The sequence below is a fragment of the Cygnus olor genome, chromosome 6, assembly GCF_009769625.2.
Source record: "Cygnus olor isolate bCygOlo1 chromosome 6, bCygOlo1.pri.v2, whole genome shotgun sequence".
In the NCBI taxonomy this organism is placed as follows: domain Eukaryota; kingdom Metazoa; phylum Chordata; class Aves; order Anseriformes; family Anatidae; genus Cygnus; species Cygnus olor.
Genome location: NC_049174.1, coordinates 8,958,429 through 8,979,812, shown reverse-complemented (window position 1 = coordinate 8,979,812; position 21,384 = coordinate 8,958,429). Strand labels below are relative to the sequence as shown.

The 21,384-nt window shown below is 44.3% G+C and overlaps 1 long non-coding RNA gene across 2 annotated transcripts in view; it reads right to left on the bottom strand.

Moving 5' to 3' along the window:
- Positions 1-369: 369 nt before the first annotated feature.
- Positions 370-21,384, bottom strand: part of LOC121071910 — a 32,257-nt gene continuing 11,242 nt past the window's right edge. Inside the window, exons 2-5 of one of the 2 annotated variants that reach the window (XR_005820852.1) lie at positions 7,543-7,629; positions 6,786-6,842; positions 1,114-1,265; positions 370-499 (exon numbers count right to left, since the gene is read on the bottom strand). This is a non-coding gene — a long non-coding RNA (uncharacterized LOC121071910). The remainder of the gene's footprint in view (positions 500-1,113; positions 1,266-6,785; positions 6,843-7,542; positions 7,630-21,384) is intronic. The other variant, XR_005820851.1, reaches the window with a different exon arrangement.

Sequence of the window (21,384 nt, the reverse complement as noted above, 5' to 3'; positions counted from 1 at the left end):
ATACTTTGCTTTCTTCCAAAAAAAATAAATAAATAAACGTTGTTTTTCCTAATGTATTTCACCATTCGAGCGGTCGCTGCTCAGCCTGTGAAGAGGCAGGAGCTGCAGATGCCAGCACCGGACCGCTTGCACCATTACCTCTGCTGACGGGTCGTAATGCCTTCAGCAGGGAAACTGCTGCAGATCAACCTGCTACTAAACAGGGCGAAAGGTGTCACCTTCTCCCTAAATCCCTTAAATCCCGCTCCTCTCTGGGCTCAGAACGTTGCTGATGAAGGACTCGAGCAAAGGGCTTCCCGTTGACATCAGCGCGAGCTGAAACAGCTACAAACGTAAGCTTCCCGTGCCTCTACCAAGAGGTGTGAGCTTCTGTGCATGGAATTTTGCACTTTTCGATCCAAGCTCGTCAGACTTGCTCTCTGTTTCTGGAAGCTGTCAGAAACATTCCAGGGAGTGCCCTTCCTGGGCTTGCGTTCCTATAAGGCACCTTTACATCCAGCTGCTCGAGAGACGAGGGCAACAAATAAATAGAACTGCAATGTTATGGAGCTTCAGCAAGTCAGTCACGTTAAGTGGCTCAGACAGAAGGCTATAATCACAATTATGATAGACTTCCCCCATCCCAGAGATCACAGCTCTGATTTTTATGAGGTTGCCTGAGCCATTTGCAAGGGACTTGGCCTTGTTAAGCCAAGAAATCTGCCAGCACACGGCTGGGTTCACGCTCAGTCAAAGCGCCGTGTCCATGTCATGTATTTTCTTGGGGCCTGTGAGCGTGTCCTAAGCCTGGTGAAGCAGAAAAAGGAGTCTTTCCAAGGACTTCATGGATTTTGAGTTAGGCTTTAAACACATGCAAAAGCTACTGCCATTAGTGTTGCTCTTGGAACATCTCTTTTCCTTAACATCAATCACAGGGAAACAGTTATTTGGCTATGCCACCTGCAGCTCTCTACCAGAGTTCATCACTGCCTTCCTGACAGTTTCCTGCTAAATCGGTGGTGATAACATGAATATAATTCGGATGTCACAATTGTCCAAAGCTTAATCAACACCTTTCACAAAGCAACAGTCCCACCAGAGACCCAAAAACAAGAGGGACTTCATTTTACACACCCACATGAGTTTGGGCTGGTCTCCAAAAGAGCGATCTGTGCAGAGCAGTATATATTTCCGTTAGTCACGACCACACTGAAGTTATGGCTAACGCAGCATCTCCATGCGGAATCCCCTACGTCCTTTCCCCACATCCCCGAGGATGAATCATTCTGTAAAATGAGACAAACAGGGCAAGCACAGGAACGCTTTTTCTGAAGATGCACCAAAATGTCATCTATACGTGCACAGCTGATTCATGTGTGTTAATCAGAGACATGTTTGCTTTTCACAGGCTGCCCATTTCACCTGCCTTTAATATAAAAGCCTGGTAAGCTTCATGGGAAGAGTGGGTATGTCTGTTAATGTGAGTATTGACAGAACGTTGTCTCAAAATTAGTATTTACACAAAGCAAGGCTACTTCAAATAGTGAGTTTTGGAAGTTACCAATAATAAATTTGAAATTATCAAATTGCCAAAGTGAAAGTCAGTCTGTATCTCCAGCAAAGAATGGAGAAGGAGATATCCAAGATATCTCTTCCCACTGACAGCAGCCCTAAAAGAAAACCCAGGCCCTTCAGTTTGGCCTCCTGTTTCTCTTGAGCTAAAGGGCAGAAGCTGAGCATTCAGCAGGCACTTGAAAAAAGTTGCCAGGCTGGACCTACACTGGAAGGTAACTTCTAAGGAAGGAAAACACATGAAAAATGGATGATGGAAACAAAGATGGGGAAAGACACGCACTTCTAATGGCAGCAGAGCACCAGAAGGCAACGTATAAGCTAGCAGGGGAGGGTACCGTGTCAGCAAGTGTTATTTCTCCACTTACAGAACCACCATCCCTCCTTTCCCTCTTCTTCACAACCCAGCGAAGGATGGGAAAAGCAGAACTAGGAAAGCCATCTGGAAGGATTAAGACCAGCCCTGTCAGGATTCAAAACCACAGCTCTGCTGCTCCATGGAAGCACAGGTCCTGCTCAGCTGTTCACAGGGTCACGAACTGAGATGGCAAAGGGGAACAGAAGGCCACAGACAGAGGGGCTGCTGTAAAGGCAGGTTGTCTGCAGGTTCCTCTGAAGGCTGCCACCACAAGCAGGGCTAGAGCAGGATTACAGCTGCCTCCATGAAATCTTCAAGTGTGAAAGCTCTGAAGAAAAAGCAGAGCATCCCATGGGAGGGATGCATCACAGAGCTGCATCAACCCAAAGATAAGGAAATTGTGTTATGGGGTGCCTGTGCAGTGGGAACATCAAGACAGCCCCAGGTACATCAGCTCATGTCCAAGCTGTTATGAAGATACCCTCACGTTGCATTGTAGTTTCACGAAGACACCCTCAAACTCTCTGTAAGACAGCAGAAGCTTCCGATCTGTTTGGATCAGTGAGCCACGGCCTCATCTCGCTGTATTTGGGGAACCTTTGTATGCCTTTATTATGAAGCTTTAAATAGAAAATGCCAGAATTGATACAGGCCCATGGAGCTGCAGCTCAACTTTTCCCAGGGACCAGATAATGTCATTTTCCCTTCACCAGGACCTCTGGGACCAACCACTCCCCCCTTTTCATAAGAAATGGTCTGGGTTCACAGCTAATTCCCATCAATCCATGAAGCAGATCAGGATCCTACATACCCCGAGTTCCTGAATGCACATATTTAATTTAGAAGAGTGCTAAGTGCCAAGCAGCAGCTGAGTCAAACAACTTTCCCCAGCTACTTGGTAGGGACAAAGTGCACACAACTGCACATGTGCTCCGTTAATTGGGACATCCCAAACGATATGTTGCCTTGATGACTGATTAAAAGGCACCGAAGACTTCTTTGACTCCCAGACCTGCAGAAACAGTGTGTCCTCAGCTCCATAGGAGGCATATCTTGAAAGTGTTGCACATCAGGATGTCTTGATAGGCAGGAGGAAATATTTTTGGGCAGGAATCATAATTCTTTCCTGACTGCTAACATCTGTTTGCTAAAGCCTACAGAACTTCCCTGGAGTTTTGAGGTTTAAAAACATTGCTTGAAGATGACATACTAAATATTACGAGAATGTGCTTCATGATCCACACCCAAAACCCCCCAAAGAACATTTCATATTTTCAGACTTTGGTCAACACAACTTTTAGACTGTTTTTAGTTCCTTAAATGATAGGTGTTTAATTAAAAATGAGCCCGTGTACCAGAGCTGAGAGGGAACTAGACAGCCATAAACCCACAAGGACAACTTTGAACTAGACTATGATGGGAAAATACTGGCTATATCCAACCCCACCATCTTACTGAGAACTGGGACCACTTGTAAACGCTCACCGAGCCACCACATATAGGTAAACAAGCAGGAGACGGATATTTCCTATCTCAGACACCCTCAAAAGGCCTGCAATGGCGCGGTATACTCCTGTAAACTTAGGGGGCTGAGTTCATCTTTCAGGATAGCCATGTCTTATGATCTGATAGCAAACTGCTGAGCTTCTGCAGCCATCACTCCTCTTCCTAGAGTGCTATTTAGTGACACCATCCTCTCACAATGGTTTTTCTGCACTAAATTTGCTAACTTCTTATTCTTCTTCTCCCCCTGAAATCAATCCTGTCCACATTTGTGACTTAGGAAGCTTCCCCCCCAGCCCCTTCATCCCTCATTTGATTTCGTCACTGAATGTCCTGCTGAGATGGGTGGACCTGCCATTCCTAAGAACACAAGTAGGAACTTGCACATCTACAAATCCAGGAGCGTACAAGTCCTGGTGAAGAAAGGGGCCTTTGCAAGTAGCTAGAGAAAGGTACTCCTTTCTGAAGACAGAGCATAAAAGGTAGATATACAGGTCTGCTTAGATACAGGTGATCTCCTATGGAAAGATCCATAAGGATACTTATGTCTCCTTAACATGCATGAGAGTAAGACGTCCAAGCATCTTTTGGGATCTAGCCCTCATTGTCTTTTGAAAAAATAAAGCCCAGGATACAAAGGAAAGGCTAGAAATCCAAATGGTGCCTCAGGGGACAATGGTTTAGGATAATTCTGCAAAAGCACAACCAGTCTTCCAGCCCCAGCCCATTGAAATGGGGACTTTTACCTGTTTTGGAGGACTTGCAGGGATCAGACTGCAGGACCATCCAAGCCCAGTCACCTCCCTCCTCTTGCAGCTAGCTACACAAGGAAGCACGTGAGGACAGGCATTTAGCAACACCTCCCATTATTCTCTCAATTTTTTTTGGCAATGGCTCAAGAAATCTGAGCCATGCAAAGTCCATGTGCTTAAACAGACCTTTGTGTGTTTTTTTTTTTTTTTTAATAATTCCCAAGATATCTTTCCGGCAATTTCTCTAACGCCTTTTTTTGGATTTCAGTAGTTGCTTGGCAAGTTTTAGCAATGACTTCTGCACTTGACTTCATATGTTATGTGACAAGATACCTCCTCTCACTTGTTTTGAAGGATCTAGCTAATAATTTGGTGCCTCTGCTTTTGGAACTGCAAGCAAATAAACCTTCCCTACTGACCGTCTCCCTGCAGGTCATGGAGCTGAAAGACAGTTTCTTCTTGTTCATCTCTCCCACACAAAGAAATAACACCTACCTCTTGTACGAAAGTCATTCCAGACCATTCATCTGTTTTGTGATTGTTTTTTTCTTATTATTTTATACTTTGTTCATTTATTTTTGAGTATTAAACATCATTTGCAGTTCTGAAGTGAAGGGTATACTAAGGATCTATACATTGCCATAAGTTTTATTCTTTTTTCCTGTCCTGGCAATCCTTAACATTTGACCATTTTCTTCCCCCAGCTGAGTTGATGCTTCCATGTGATCACCTTTTACCCATGCCTTTCAAAACGCCCCCACTTGGTCCCTTCTCAGGCTCAGGAACTGGCAGAGCATCTCAGCAATGTGCTGTGAGCAAACCCAACTTGTCACCTCAAGACCAAGATATACAAACAGCTCCTGCACTCCGACAGCCCAAAGGACAGAGTGGGACTTGATCCTTTAAGTAGGCAGTGGGCAAACATCAGCTTAGCTGTAACGCATGTTTATACATATATAATGTATATGTTCATACATACGCATAGAGACAGACATTTTTAATAAAGTCACTTGGACTTTATTTTTAGGCCAGCAGACAGCCACAGAGGAGAAGGCCTGGTCTTTGGCAGCAATCCAGCCGTGCACATTTTCAGCATCTGGCATGCTAACGAGGCCGGCTCTATTAAAATGAGCTCCTAACCACGCCGCCGTGCCAGCTCCCTGAAACAGCAGCCAGAGAGCACTTAACATGGCCCTCTTCGTAAAAAGATGAAAGGACAGCTGAAATACCTGTTAGAGCATCTCTCCGAGGTCGCTTTCAGGATCAGAAACACTAGGAGCTAGTGCATGTGAAGCTGGCAGCGGGGAGTTGCTGAAATTTGTAGGTCGTACGGAGAGAAATCAGAACCAGCCCCTTAATGAAGTCAGTTCATGCTCTGGGATAGCTCAACACCATTGCTAGTGCTCTGCTAGGTTTCTCTCCTAATGTCGTCTCAGCAATCCTCACACTAGACATAAGTGGCACAGACTGCCTGGGAAGAGCACCTGGTTAAGTACCGGGCTGAGGTTCTCGTTGAGCTCAGCCCCGCTGTAGGCATACCCTTCCAGCACTGATCTCCGCAGGTAATTTGCACCCCTTGATCTCTTCAGGTTTTGACACTCAGGTTCTCTCTACAAATGCAGATCTTTGATTTGCCTGGGGGTTTCTTGCTGTAAAAGAGACTTCATTTCTCCTGTTTTACTCCAATTCTTTTTTGACTTTGCCCGTTTAAGGCAAAAGATCTCAAGTGGGAAGGATTCTCAGATGTCCTTAAACTCGGATTTCAATATTGGCTGGGCTAAAAAAAACTAAAATAACTGTCTAATATGTTCAGAATACAGTAATTACTACAACAATGGGCAGCAGCATAAAGCACTAAGTTAAACCAACACAGACAGCCAATATAAAACATGGTGTTATAAGTAAATAGACCATTCTGTCACTTTCTGAAGCCTCTGAAATCCACCTCGGCATTAAGCCCATTTGCAGCTATGTTTCTTATTGCCATATTATTTTGCCTAAAAATATTCATTTAGTGAATGTCAAAACCTATCAGTCCTCTTGATTCACCTCTCAAGCCTGAACACAAAGCCTGAGTATTTTCAGTCTATTTGGAGTCTTTACATTTTGACCAGCTGTTTAATAGACATTACAAGACATTAATTACAAGTTAGAAAAATCAGAAGAGCTAAATAGTTTGGGGGAAAAAAAGACTTTTTGGAATTTAAGTTTTAAAGAAAGAATTTTTACCATTTTGACTAGATTGAAAGACATGGGAAAAACAAGACTGGGCTCCCTTTCTCTAGCAAAAGCTATAATTCTGACAGCATCTAATCTGCTTGCTGTTGGGACCTTTTTCTGTCCCCACCTAGTATCTATGTCCTTTTCCTATCAGGACACCCTGATCCAATTAAAATCAGAGTCCTCAGCTCTGACAGCCCATGTATAATTGATGGGGCCAAGCATGCTCCTATAAAGACCTCTCAGCACACAGCCAGCTTTGTGGTTCTTCATCCCCACTTCTCACCCCCACTAAGTGAAAAAAATCATGCCACAACCAGTGCAACAGGTAAAAAGGAAAATAAATCCTTTGCCTTGCCTAGGCATGCTCTGAATAAGTGGCCAGCTTTCCTGTCATTTACCTTGTAAAGCCTGGGGCCCAGGTTACTCAGGTCACCGCCTGCCTTTACTATTCTAGTCTGAAAGTGAAAAATTAAATTCTTCATAGCCAAACACTAAGCATGGCCCTCTCAGCTCATTCACAGCTTTTGAAAATACTGGCTCTCTAGCTGCCCTCACCATCCTCATCCATGAGTTGAGGCAACCCAAAGAGTGTCTGGTTCCAGACACCACAGCTTCCACCACTGCTCTCCTAGAACAGGAGGGACCGAAAAGCATCCTGCAAACTGACTGTAGCTACTCAGCTTCAGAACAGCTCTTCCACTGCTTGTATGGAATATGCTGAGTGCATTTGCTGTAAGGGATCGTGGTGTGCTTCAGCTCAGTGTGTAATTATAGACCTGAGAAAAGGCCTCAGAAAAAGAGGCAGCTTCCCTCTTACACCCCCAGAGACAAGAGCACGTTTTTTCCGCAGAGCTACAGCAAAAGGTTAAGTCGTTTTTACTAATGCCTTCCTAAACTCCATTTCCAATCACATTGACAGTAACTCATGAACCTTCACCCTAGCACCAAGACAGCCATCAGGCACGATAAATATTAGCTTTTTTAATGAAATCTGAAAACTGGGTCTGTCTAGACAGGAAAGGATGAGTAATCAAGCTCTCCAATCAATCCAGCTGCACAGGTTTGTACGGGTATTTGTTTTAGCCAGCATTTCACTTCTAACTGGCAAGTTCTACCTTACACTGATAGTCCCATTATTCGGTTTAATTTTCTAACCTGCAGCTTTCGAGACCCCTAATGAGAGCTCCCTTCACTTCCACTGGTGATGCCTTCCAGCTCCGCACGGCTCCTGTTTCTGCTGGGCTAGAGAACAGAGGAAAATCTTTCATAAGTAGTTCGACCCTGCTCTGGTGAGTTACCTAAACACATGCCTCGCACACAAGGAATCCTGCTGAAGTCAGTAGGGCAGTTGTACGCATAAACCTGTGCACTGAAGTATTTGTGTAACTGCAAGGCTAAGATACAATCACAAATGACACAACCAGTGATCTTTAACTGCCACCTACCAGCAGAAAGATCAGCGGCAGGGAGAGTTGTGGTGGTGGGAGAAGTCACTAATTAGCTCGTCAGATTAAATTGATGGATCTTGGCTAAAGGGGCAAGTTCAGCCCTACCTTGAATCATTGGTGACCAGAGGTCCCAGGCTGCTGACTGAAGTGTTTTCAGCTGAGACCAGGGCAATATCAAGGCCTTTTCAATTTTACATATCTGTTCATGTTGAAAACTAATTGGTGTATACATACAGTGCATGTGTTACAACCTAAAAGCCATACTCTAAATAGACAAGGCAAAGGAAAATCACTTTTGTCAGAAGTAACCACATTAGATCAAGGTCATACAACATAGCTGTGCTCTTAATTCCCCACTAGTTCAGATTTTAAATCATTAGGGCTTTCAGTGGAACTCCACTACAGCCATTAAAATGTAACAGATTGAACAAAACCAGGGAGCCAAGTGCAAATAAAAGATGCAATTGCCATTTATAGTGAAAAAGAATTTAAAATGGTTGCTGAAGGCCTTGGACTAAGCCACTGCAGGCAGGAACCCTCTCCAGCAGGACCCCTATGCCATGCTTCAGTCTGTGGGACCTGTGCACATAGGATCCCCCATCAGCTTGGCTGGTTCCATGTCGTTAGCTGCTCTTTTGGATGTGGTATGCTCTCATTTTTCAAAACTCAGAATAAAGTAATATTCTCTGGGGGCAAGGGGAACCTCAGTCTTCAAAATGCTTGAGCAGAAACTCAGGATATCCTCAGTCACGAGACTTTGATCCTTCCTTTGCTTTCAGATTTGCTTTCCAATATAAAGAAAAATCAATCAGCAGAGGTTTCCAGAGGCACTTCAAGCCCCTAGATTACCAGTGGCTTCAGGAATTTTCTGTAATTTAACTACTGCTCTCAAGACATACAAGAGGCTCAACCTGTTTTGCCTTCAGCCACTTATGGGTGCCGCCATCTCTGCCATCCCTGCTCACAACCCTGAATTTCACTGGGGTGTCCCCACATGTGGCTGTCTGCCAGCTCCCCCCAAACAGAGGGGGAAGGCACAGGTCTCAAAGCAGCAGGTCGTGTTTCCCAGACTGCTGCTACACCTCCCCAGACCAAAAGGCTCAGCTCCTGAGTGTTTTGGTTCCCAGAGGGACTGTCTCAGAGTGGGTGGCCACACTCAAAAAGCAAAACCAAGGTGATGTTTTTTCATGCAAGTGCATGCAATACATGTCTATATTACATAAGTGTCCCTATATTATGTAAGGTGGTTGGAATTGATGTTCTTAAGGGTCTTTTTCCAATGTAAACGACTGTGAGATTCTGAGTTCCAAACCTTCCTCCTCTATTATTTGTGGAATCAGGCTATCCGGTATCTGCAGATATTTGGACAACATCCCAATTCCCCAAAGCTTCAGTACAATGGAGCTTTTGTCTGGGAACTCATTACAAAGTTTATTATTAATTGCTCAGACGCGTCAGTCACCCAGCTGAGGTGTAGAGCCCATTCCCAAGGGCAGAAGTGCCTAGTCGCCCCTGGAGCCCCTCTCACCACCAAGCACAAAAAGCACACAAGCAAATTCAGATTTGCCCACCTACCTGCCTGGAGGGCTTCAGTGTATTATGGGATAGCACCTTGCCTATGCCAATGGTGAAAACCTACAAGTTTGTGCAGAAAGCAAGCAGCTAATAACCCAAATTCTGCAGCTTGTTGTTGGAAAAGAACTTGGCTCTGACAAGCAGAGGAAATGGAAGAGCCCAGCTCTGCCTTTATCTGAGGCTCACTCGTCTCAGTCTGCGGTAGGTTTGAAGCCAGCGAGCCAGTTTGGATAGCAGAGCGCTCAGGTTTGTCAGCTACGGCAGGTTTAGACTGGACTTGAGCAGGATTCGAGATGAGAACAGCTAGGAGAAAGCGAGTGGCCAGATAAAAAGCTTTCTCTGGAGGGGTTCCAGTACTGCCACCTATGCAAACTGAGCCCTGGCACAAAATCTGGAAAAATAGTTGGCTTGGATTTGTCATATGTTTCCTCAGCGCAGTGGGAAGTCTATAACTGTAGCAAGTACTATTATCATCTCCTCTTTAAATAGAGCATCCAGCCCCATTTAGTTTTGTCCACAGTGATAAATGACAGCTCAAAATGCAGCCTTGGCTACGACAGCACCTGGTAGGTGTGGAAGACCCCATGTCACACCATCCACGTGAACGAGCAATGCCAGCACTGCCAGCCCTAAGCAGCCAGCAGCTCCAAAGCTAACAAAGGTTGGCGTACATCAACCTACAGACCTCCCCACTGCCAGTGTCTTCCCAGATAAATTCAGTCACATTAAGTCATTTCACCCATTGAGAAAAATGCTCAAGTTGCTGCAATTTCTCAAGACCCATTGCTACAGCCAATACTGTTTCTGCACATTTTCCCCCCCATACATATATACACATATATATCAACATGCAGCTTCCTTTAGGGAGATCCTCTCCAAAAAAAACTGTTGGCAATACAAGAAACAACTTATTCCTTACCCACTCTGAGCAGGAAGCTTGTCTGATAAGCAACAATTTTTTTGATAAAAAAAATCTGCAATTTCATCTTTTTTTGGCAGTTCCAGTGTTTTTTCATGCAACCTAACACCGCAGTAAGGGCTGCCTGATGCCGTGACCACTGTACGAAACATATTGGGGTTTGTCATCTTTGCTGCTTTCAGCATCTGATCCTTGGTCTCCTGTGACCATGAGCTTTGTTACTTTAAGACAAGAGTCACGGTGATACAAAAAAAAGAGTTTCAGGCAGCTGAAGAGAGCTAAAAGATCTCATGCTGGGAATAGGGCATCTTCTGGGCTCTGTTGTTCACACCGAGCTTTTCAAGTAGCAGAAGACATACACGTGCATTTGTCATGGAAACCTGCACTAAAATAACCCGAAAATGAACCTGGAGATGAATAGCTAGGTCTGTGGATGAGTAAATTAATAGGCAATGCCCACGTGAGAGCATGGACAAACATGAAATGCTATTTTCACTGGGACACCGAGGTATCCACATGGCATTAGAGCAACACTGCTGGACCACCTCTGTGGTCAAGGGCAAGCTGGGGAGAGAAGGATGCAAATTCCTCTGCCCCTTGGCTTTCTGAATATAAGCACAATCAACATTCTTTTATTATGAGACCAGGGTGGGAACTAAGGGAAATGGAGGATGCCTGGTACGGAGGCACAATTTCCACCCCTTAAACCACACATCTCGGAGTGAGCATTAAAAATAGGCGGTTCCTACCCACACAAATCTAGCGCCAGAGCTGGAGGAGTTTGGGACGCAGGGCAAGCTGGAGCTAGGTTACTGGTAGAGTCCCCTACAACTTTGGTTATGCATCTAAGGGGATTTTGAGGCTTTTGAAAAAGCAAGGTATTATTTACACAAACCTGTTTGGTTCAAACTCCCCTGCCTGTGTTTAAGTGTGAAGAGCTTGCTGCTGGGTTAGATGCAAACCTCTTCACGTGGTACAGGTAGTGTAAAAGGGATCTGTTCAATGACCCTTCTAAAAGCATGCAGAAAGACTGGGTTATATCAATAAACCCCAAAAAGTTCCTGGTATCAACATGTTGAAATATTGATAAATTAAAAGCATGACCAAGTATTTCAGCTCTGCCCCAAAAGACACCGTGCACGTGATTACAGCTTACAAAATCTTCCTATCATCTTTTCAACAGCACAGCCACAGCCAACATTTCTATCCACACAATGGCTGAGTACACGGAGCAAGGATCTCTGGTAGGTTCTGGTGGCTCTGCCCTTCTCCAGCACTGCAGAGCCGTTAACAGCACCATTACAGCACCTCTTTGTTAATGGAGAGAAAACCACCAAAACATGTTGGTAGGCTTGGTTAAGATCATGTAAAACAATACTGAAACTTCTTAAGTTATTAAAAAGTCATGATTAATAGGAAAAAGAGGGTAAAAATTATCAGAGACAACTGAATCAATTACAGAACTCATCTGATGCTGATAATTCAATAGTTATTTAGCCATGCTCGAAGTAACAATAAACTGCTGGAGGCTGGTGGCTGAGCAGCTACGATCTCTACTACGGCATCCGGCTGAAGGATTACATTTCAGTAAGCATCATTTGATTTAGGACCCAAAGTCTCGTTCTCCTAACCTAAATTATGTACCTGTAGGCAGGGGCAGACACCCAAACAGATTATGGAGCAAAGGACCGGGTTAAGAGCTACCCTAGGCACTTGAGGACATGTGGACGATGATCTAAAGGCAACTTTTTTTTTTTTTTTTTTCCCCTGAAGACAACCTTACTGAAAAATACATGCAATTTTTAAAGGCTCTCACTTACTTAAAAGACCAAGAGATTCTTTGTACATCCAGAGCTTCAGTTTTGGTGTACTGCACGCACACAAAGTGAAACAGTTCACTCTCCTCATCAGCATTTTGTATTTTTTCCTCCAAAGATCACATGTTCCCTATCTGATCTAGTTTAAACTTCAGGAAGCTTTAGGCATAATTGTAGCTAAAAACTTATTCTAAAATTGACACACAGCTTGCAAAACTCAGTAACTCCATCTAAAAACTCAGTCTCTATCAGAATTTAGCACACGTTTACCCCCAAAAAACTGGGGGCAGAGGACAGAAGAGAATGAGCCCCGCATGCAGAGCACTGGCAGAGCAAGATGCTACAGAGATGGGAGCTAGAGAGCCTATAGCTCCTCCTCCTCCCCACCAGCAATACAGCTGTACCTGTAAACTTGCACACCCCTGGCTCCATCCCTTCCCAGGATGAACAAACTTGCCTTCCCAGGCAAGAACAAACAAGATAACTCCTCAGTTCTTGGCTAGGCAGACCTTGTAGCTGCTCACATCAAGACCTTACAACACCCTGAACACACCACAGCAAATGAAGGCAACGAGCAAAAGTAGCATCCACAATGCCTATAGCAAAAGAAGCCACAACTATCTCCATTTCCTGGGTCCTGCTTCACTCCAGCTATTCACTGCATCTGAAATATTGCTGCTCATCAGGATTCGCACGTATTTTATAGCTCCTTAATTTACAAAAAGCTCAGTGAGATGAAACGGGTCAAGGGGTCAAGGATTTATCAGTAGCTTATGTAGTAACCTTTCATCAGCAGCATCTCAACTTCACAGCTATCTTTGTATACCTGTATGTGTGTTTCGCTTGCAGCAAAATAGGTCCCATTCAGTAAAAGGCACATCTGAAATAATTTCTGCCATGCCAGCTGTTATGCAAATCTCCACCCAAGACGTAGCCCCTATCCTACTGCTCACTTTAAATAGGGCATCAGCAAGAGAGCAGTGGTGGTGATTACAGATGGGGACCCCAATTCCGCAGGGCCTGAGGCTTTTAGGAAGAACGCTGAGCCAGATGGGAGAGAGGAGCATCATACACCAGCAGCCCCCTTGGTGACAGCAGAGGCTACTTCACAACATCCTTTGGCTCAGTCTATATTAGTATATCTGTGGGTTTTTTCAGTCTAGACTGACTCCAGCTGTACGTGCTATGGGATAGCCATGGCACTGAAGCCTCCCAATCCCTCTTGATGCCTTCCACAGTTTCACAATGGCACTTTCCTTTCAAGACCCCGCTCCCCACATGTGCCTGGCCACATAGATAGGGTGAGGGAAAGGAAGTGGACAGGTGGAAGCCACCAGCCATGTCCCACACCACTGGGTCAGACAGGAGTGGTGGCAGAGGCCCCCCCTTGTGCATCCACAGCCCCGTCTGCAGCACAGGGAGGAAATGAATGGAGCCTCAGGGCTGGGACACCGACATTTCTGCCTGGGCTACAGCAGCACTTGCACAGGAGCCGATTCTTCAGCCTGGGTATTTAAGGACTCGGTAAATAACTACTCAGGGGATGTTTTTTTCAAACATACTAATGGCATTTTCATCAAAAGACCCTTTTTACAGAAATAGACAGAGGAGAAAATATTTATTCAGTGTTTCATGGAAGCTCCACTGGCTGGTGTTTTATAGGAATGATTATAGTGTACTGGGGACAAGCAGACCTGGTGGGGCAGACCTAGTCCTGCTCTCAAGCTAGCACAGGTGCAAGAGCTCATACCTTGCCTTCTCAGACTTAGCTGAAGGGATTTTTCCCCCCCCCCCATCTGCTTTTATCTGCGCACAAACCCACTGAAGCCTAACACTGTCCCCATCACACCCCTTCCTCTTTTTGAAGCTCACCACTTCCCCATCTTGGTCTCTTCAGGGAGTTCACACCTGCACCCCCCGGTCTCTCCAGGCTGCCTCCATTCATCTACAGAGGGTTCATCCTAAATTACGATTCCTCCTTGTGCAGGAATTTTGGTTGTGCTCTTTCGGCACTTAAGTTTTCCTCTAGCCCTGCAGTCAGTCTGCTGCTCTCAAGCCCGCCTGCCACAGCAGACAGTGGGAAAGAACGAGGATGGATGTCGGGAAAGGAGAGCTGGGCTAGTGCTCAGAAAACTCTCCATACCAGGATCTTTCTCACAATTGCTGAGCCAGCTTGGATTATTATTATTCAAGTGACTCATATGGTCAGTGACAGTGTGCACTTGTGTGTAGAGCCATGAGTCCATGTTGTGCCTCTGCCCAAGGGAGGGAGATGCCACAACAACTGCTCCACATCCCATAAACAAACAGACATGTGCTGCCAGCTGTGCAAAGAGGGACATTCAGACCGGCCAGTGAGTCAGCCTGTTCTCAGAGATGCAGGCAAGCAGCCTGATACTTGCAGTGAAGTCTTAAAGCTGCTGAAAAGGCAAACCCCCACCCCTCCATTGAAGATTTTTAGCAGAGCCCAAGCCTTGAGTTTCAAACTGTGCTTTAGGATTGGAGACAAAGCTTCTGAACTGTGATCTCTCTGAAAAAGGAACTCCACAAAGAAAGTCAGATACCAACAGAAGTTGCATGTATTGGCACTCACACTGCTTGTGATCCACTCACTTAAAGTGGGGATGCAGATTTAATCATCCTGCAATTGCCTTTGATACCCCAGGGATGCCCTCCTCCACTGCCATACAGTCCAAGGGGGGGCACCAGTGACAAGCACCCTGTAAAAAAAGTCACAAAAGTTTCACCAAGGAGGAATATCAGTCCAAGGAAAGTACAGTAGCATGGGATACTTTTCCAGCAAGATGGATCGGTGCCCTGAAATCACTTAGGTTAACTGCCATAAATACCAGCCACAAAAAGACAAGTCCTTGGACCTCATAGTTGCCCCCTCTCCTTACGTGAGATGATCTTTGCAATAGATTTAGAAATAACTTGCAGCTAGGCTGAAATAAGCTATTGCACAATGAAAAAGTGAGCAGGTGCTCATTACATACCAGGTTCAGGCAATACGTCTAAGGAGGAAACCCTCTGGCTACTTGATTTGGCACTGAGATATGAGAGATGTTTTACATACTGAGAAGTTTATGGGGTAGAGAGGCACATTCAGGTGTCAACAATGACCAACAGATTCTCATAACTAGATGAGGTTAGAAGAGTTACTATCATTACTATCAACTGTTTCATGCTCTTATAACATCTACCAAGGGAATTGGGCATGAGGTAGCCTTCACTCACACACTTTGCCATGTGGTTCTGTCACTTAAAAACTTGTCTAGATTAATAAATCGAGTGGAGTTAGCCTTCCTCTGGGAAACAATGCAAATCCGCTCAGAAAAGCATTTCTGGGAAACCTGGAAAAAACAGTGGGCCCAAGTCTCTGCTGGCCCAACTCCACTGGTCGGAGCAGCAGCAGATAGTTCAGCCATACATTCCTAGAGCATGACTGCTCAGAGATCCCTCCCAGAGGGGAACAAGAGAAACACTCTGATTAACAAGTAATTAGAGAAGGTAATCTGACCAGAGAACAACACACAGCCATCCATCTCTCTACGGAGAGAGCTTCCCCAAGCAACCAGCACTTGAATCTATGAAACTTCTAAGGAACTGGGAAGGAGACAGAAAGAAGTGGATGGGAGGTGCTGTTAAGGGGAAGACAATTTCTTGTTTTCCTCAAAGCTAATATTTCTTTTAGGTTACTAAAGTGATCATTGCTTCGTTCAGCTTAAGCAAACAAAGCCCCAGATCTAAACAAAGGGTTTTTAACAGTAAGTAAAGTTCCATAAAGAAATTGCTCAAACCACTCAAGTTGGCATGGCCAGATAATTGCAAGGGACAAAACACTTTAAAATTAGCACTGCCCATTAGCACACAATGCTGTCTCAGCAACAAATGACCATGGCAGCCCTGGTACGCATGGAAGTGACTGAGCTGAATTCCCCTCCCCTGTTCCAGCCAAGAAAACAGTGTGATTTCCAGACAGGGAACAGGAACAGCACATTTCCCAGCACTACCATCACCATTTTCAGCGGTTGGCTCATACCCTGAAGGACTGATACCACAACACTGTAGTTAATCTACTCTTCCAGAATTAATTTGTGATGCATCTCCTAAAGAAAAGTGCACAATATTTAATGAGGTCAAATCCCACCCTGCATCCGTAAACTACTCAAGTCCCCTTGGAAGGAGCATTCATAGCATCTAGAACAAGCCTACCTGCCATTTACTAGTGAAAAGCTAGGTGGTGAGAAACAGGAAGTGTTCCAGCAGAGAATCTATCCAAGGCTTGAGATGTCCTGAGGTATCTCAGTTTCCAAACTGCAGAATGGGTTCTGGCTGTAGCCATCTGCAGTGCTGAAGCCTCAAGGTTTTCTGGAAGACCTGTAGGTTGACACACCTCATTCTTCAAATCCTTGACATCCTTCAAAGGAAAGGGCTGCAGACAGATGTAACTGGAAATAGAATCTCATCACAGGGAGGAAGCATGAGCCAGAATATCCAAGCCAAAAGATTCAAGCTAATTTCAGTTCAATTAGTTCTTGAAACCTTTGATGTCTTTTAAAAATTCTGCAATACTGATTTCTTGTGCTACTTTTTTCAATGCCCAAGTGCAGTTCCACTTAGGATTCTGCTCCTGAAAGTCTCCTGCTGCAAACTGGTTACCCAGGATGTATGCATCTAAAATATATATGCTTCATTATTACCTGCAGTGGACCACAAGAGATGGAACTTGCTTTTGTTGCTCCAAACAAGCATCTGACATCTGCACTGTAGAGCAACTTGTGCCTTCCTTTCTGTATCTGATGGGACAGATTTAGATTTCCTTTTACTCTTTTTTTTTTTTTTTTTTACACAGAACCCCTGCCATAGAAAATAATCTCACAGTGGTTAGCAAATTATATAACAGGAAATGACAGAACTCAAGAGGTTCCCACCAGACATTATCCTCAATTTTTTGATTTACTGAGCCTTTGTAACAATTCAGTCTGCTCATTGAGACTGATGTACTATTTTTCCACTACTCAGCTCCTGTGAGGGGGAAAGATGCTTGGCAGTGGAAGAAAATATCCGTTCATTCTTCAAATCTGCCAAGTCCCCTATGGGGTTTCATTATACACCCTGGGGATAAATAACCTTGATCTGAGTAATTAATTCACCAAATGTGATCCACAGAAGTAGTTCATTCACTCTGTTGAAAGTCGTTCCCAAGCTCATGCACTTCAAGAGATACCTGTGAAAGGCAGGTAGAGCAACTTGTTCTGCTGGATTACGAAGCAAAAATAGTTTTATTTGTGTTTCAGATGAGGGAGGGAAGAGGTATCAAAATAAACCAAGTGTTTTTGGGGTTAAGATTTTTTACTGCTAGGTATGTTTGCTCACATCCCAGTTCTGGGAAAAATTCCCTCTTCCAGCAAGCAGTGAATTTCCAGCAATAGAAACAAAAAGCAGCAGATGAATTCAAGCTAAGCCATCACTCCCCAAAGATGCTTTTGCTTCACTTCAAGCCAAATTTCATGTCGTTTCCCACACAATACCTATCTTGCAATGCTTCCAATAACTTCCTTCTCAAAATTAGGTGCACTTGCATTTGGACAGAGGCTAAGCAGGATGAGATTCATTCCTTGGTTCAGAGTTAAGCTCTTCTGATGAAGCTGTCATGTATTTAGTCAGATTCAAAATACTCCCTACATCCTCAACCAGACAGGCAAATTGCTTTCATCTGCTATGGCACCTTTCACTCCCAAGGAGCTGCCCTCAGTGTAAAATACAGGTAGAATAAAGGTAGAACCAAGCACTGCACAATTTGATTCACTCCCTGTTCTCCTAGCCAGCTGATTTATTTTATTTTATTTTTAGGTCTTCTGCAAAATGAAGCACTTACAGAGTTTCTCTGAAAAGCCATTTCACCAAGGTTGGCTTTGCTCAAGTCTTCTGTTGTGCTGTGCAAATTGGAGACACCAAGACTTCCCAACCAAGATCTCATTCCAAGCCCAACCTATCCAGCAGTGCAAGGAATGATTTAGCTTTAGCTGCTCTTCTTTCTCCATAGACCTGGAATTAAGCTCAAGGACTGAAAAAATACTGAAAGCTGAAATCCCAAGTCTTATCTTTAATCTGGTACTGCAGTGGGTATAGCACTTGACATGACTAAGAACTGGCATGCTAAACTCTGACCTCTTAGCCACATCTTATCACAAGTGAAATCAAAGCCACTTAAAACTTGATGCCAATCTGGAAATACATCCCAACAGAGTTGATGTTTCAGATGTGAGACTACAGCACTGGTTCTTCAAATTGCTTTTATCATTTCCTGTTGACTACTTTGTTTCTCAAGTATGAAGCCAGCTCACACCCCAGGACACCCTGCAGTTTGGCATTTTCTAATAACTCCTATCCAAGGATTTTTCTGACAGCCAGCTGAGATCACCCCATACCATCTGTGATCTCCCACCCTCCCAAAGGGAGGCAGCTACCAGGCAATACCCTACAGACTGAGAGCACCTGTGTATGCAGGTGTACAACCACAGATATTCTCCTGAGAAGCATGGGAACCTGGAAGCTCCCTTTGTTCCTGCACAACCTGTTGACATCTTGCTGAAATGACGTTGTGAGGGGAGAGACTGCTCTGCAAGAGGAGAGGTGTAACAGCTGGGTGGTATCTCTGGGAATCCAAACATTTAGAAACTGTGGTGGACAGCTTAATCCAAAGCCAGAAAAGAGTCAGGATGGCCAGCACATTCAGGAACTGGCAAGGCACAGCTGGCAGGATGCTGCAGGAGTCTCTGCCACCCTCAGCTGCTTTCATCACCCAACACAGCTGCTGGCAGGCATGGAGCTGCCTGTGCCAGGCTGGTGCTGAGCACTGCCCCGCAGGGTACCCAGTGGCATCGCTCCCTCTCCACAGCCCGGGCAGAGGGCAGCTTGAAGGCTGGAAGAGCAAAACAACTATTTAGGCCACCCACCGTCAGAGTTTTCTTTGTGAGTTAGAGCTAGGCAGCAACTCCGACAACACTTACTGAAAGAGAATGCTATTTTCCTTCTTAATTAAGGGCTAAGCATCAAACAGGGATTTATCTGTACAGAGCTGCTGTAAACAAAGGCTACATGCTTGGAATACAGCACAGTTCATCTACCATAAGTGCTACAAAAAGAGACCCACCTGCAACATCACCACAAAGCAAATGTTAACACCAAAAGGGCAACACAGAAGTGGAGTCAGAGCCAGCAGTGCTAGTGGTAGCAGCAAGAGCAGAAGGGTGGACTTGCATTATTTAGGCAAACACCAGTTTGGGCATATCCATACTATGGCTCACAGCATGGAGCTGACCTTCTCAACACTGGGAAGATCAAACCGAGTGTTTGAGAGCATTCAAAACTGTACTGCATACATACTTGGCTTCAACCAGCTTCAGCTGTCCCCAGGTGAGCTCATCCTCACACCTGAGCAGTTTGGGAATTTACAAATAAGAGTGCTGACTTCAGCTTCAACTGCAGCTTTTGCTCAGCTTGGACTATCTACAAGAAAGTTCTCCCTGGTAGGGACTCCCAAGGGTTCTGAGTAAGAGGTTACAGTTAGAGCTCAGTTGCCCCACATATGTTGAGCAACATCCAGAACTCTAAGCCTAAATTAGTAACAGATATCAGTGATGTTGATAATTATATTGAATTTTAGAACTGAGGTTTCTTTAATCATTATGGACCTGATAAAATAGACTGTACTCAACACCTACATTAAAGAACATTTGGAGATTGGGGAAGAAAAGCAAGAAGCTTAGAAACTGGATAAGGGCTTTCTAAAGAAAGTGAAAATGTTGAAAATGTGAGAAACCAGCCAGCAGAAAGGAGAAATGCCTGGAAGAGATGAAACATATGCACTTACCAGTCTAAGACCATCCCTACTGGAAATTCACTGTTCATCTGCAGGAACAAAGAATTATTTGACCATAACTGGATGCAAGTCAAAACCCTAAGACACTCTAAACACATTCTAAGCAGCAAGACAACTTAGGTCTTAATATTTTCCTATTTTGCTCCTTATATATGATAACATCTTTGAAAGAACAGACCCAGTGTCTCTCTGGATCATTTGCTGAAAACATGGATTATTCACCAAGTGTTCAGAGCCATGGAAAGGCTTGGAACAGCTGGAATCAAATGTAATGGCAAATTTGGGAAATAATACCCTGATAAACAAGGTGAGCAGCATTCATGTGACATGCAGCTACAGTGCAAGGTCTTGGGCAAAGGTCACTCAAAGGCTTGTGAAGTAGGACAAAACTGAGGATCAAGAGATATGTAGATGCAGATGAACCACTGGAAGCACGGAGGGAGGCAGGAGCTGGCTGTGTGTGAAGAGATAGGGCCAGGAGGGATTAGAAGAGGTACAGAGCTTACATTACCCCAAAAAGTTTCCTGCTGCTGCAGGGAAAATAGGAGAAAATTTGTTTTGAGGTGTCTCTAACTGGTCCTTTATGAGGACTGTAATTTTGTTAGAAAAAGGCAATTAGAATGTGTACTTTTCTTTACACAGAAACAATAGTAAAAGCTTTTATGCATAAATGTTTATGTAAAAGCTTGTTAGGCTTGCAGTCATAAGTGATGACTAAACCCAGATGAGGAACTTCAGCAGAAAACAGCAGCAGGGACTGTGGGAAGGTTTTCACCAAGAAGAAAAACTCATTAGCTTTAGTTTGGTGGGTAAGACAACCAGGGACACAAAAAAAATCCTTATTCACATCTCTGCTCTAATACACAGGACTAATAAGGATTAATATCAGCAATGATGGGCACCCAGAAGCAGAAAATAATTGTACAAAGCATGAATTCTCCAAGAAATCACAGGAGATTACACTTCCAGTCACTCAAACCAACATACACCCTTCCCTCTCTTTTAAACCATTACCCTAAAAGGTAGAAAATTATATTTGAAGCAGAGGCAGCAAGACTGGCTGTGGACTATATAGTTTTGCTTGCTGTGTTTTAGAGTACATTGTATTTGTAGCATAGTTACTTTCATTTTTTCCCACCCTCTTGAAGTAATGCTTCTAAAGTATTCTCTTCTATCAAGAAATTCATTTCCCACTAGAGTCTGAGATGCATTTCTTCAGTTTCTCTAGAAGACTCAAGTTCTTCCTTTTAATTCCTTGTAATACAGAACCAATAAACAAAATCCAGGTGAAGCAGAATTCCTAGTTTGCAATGCACGTTGATTGCAGTTGCACCACACTGACTTCATATG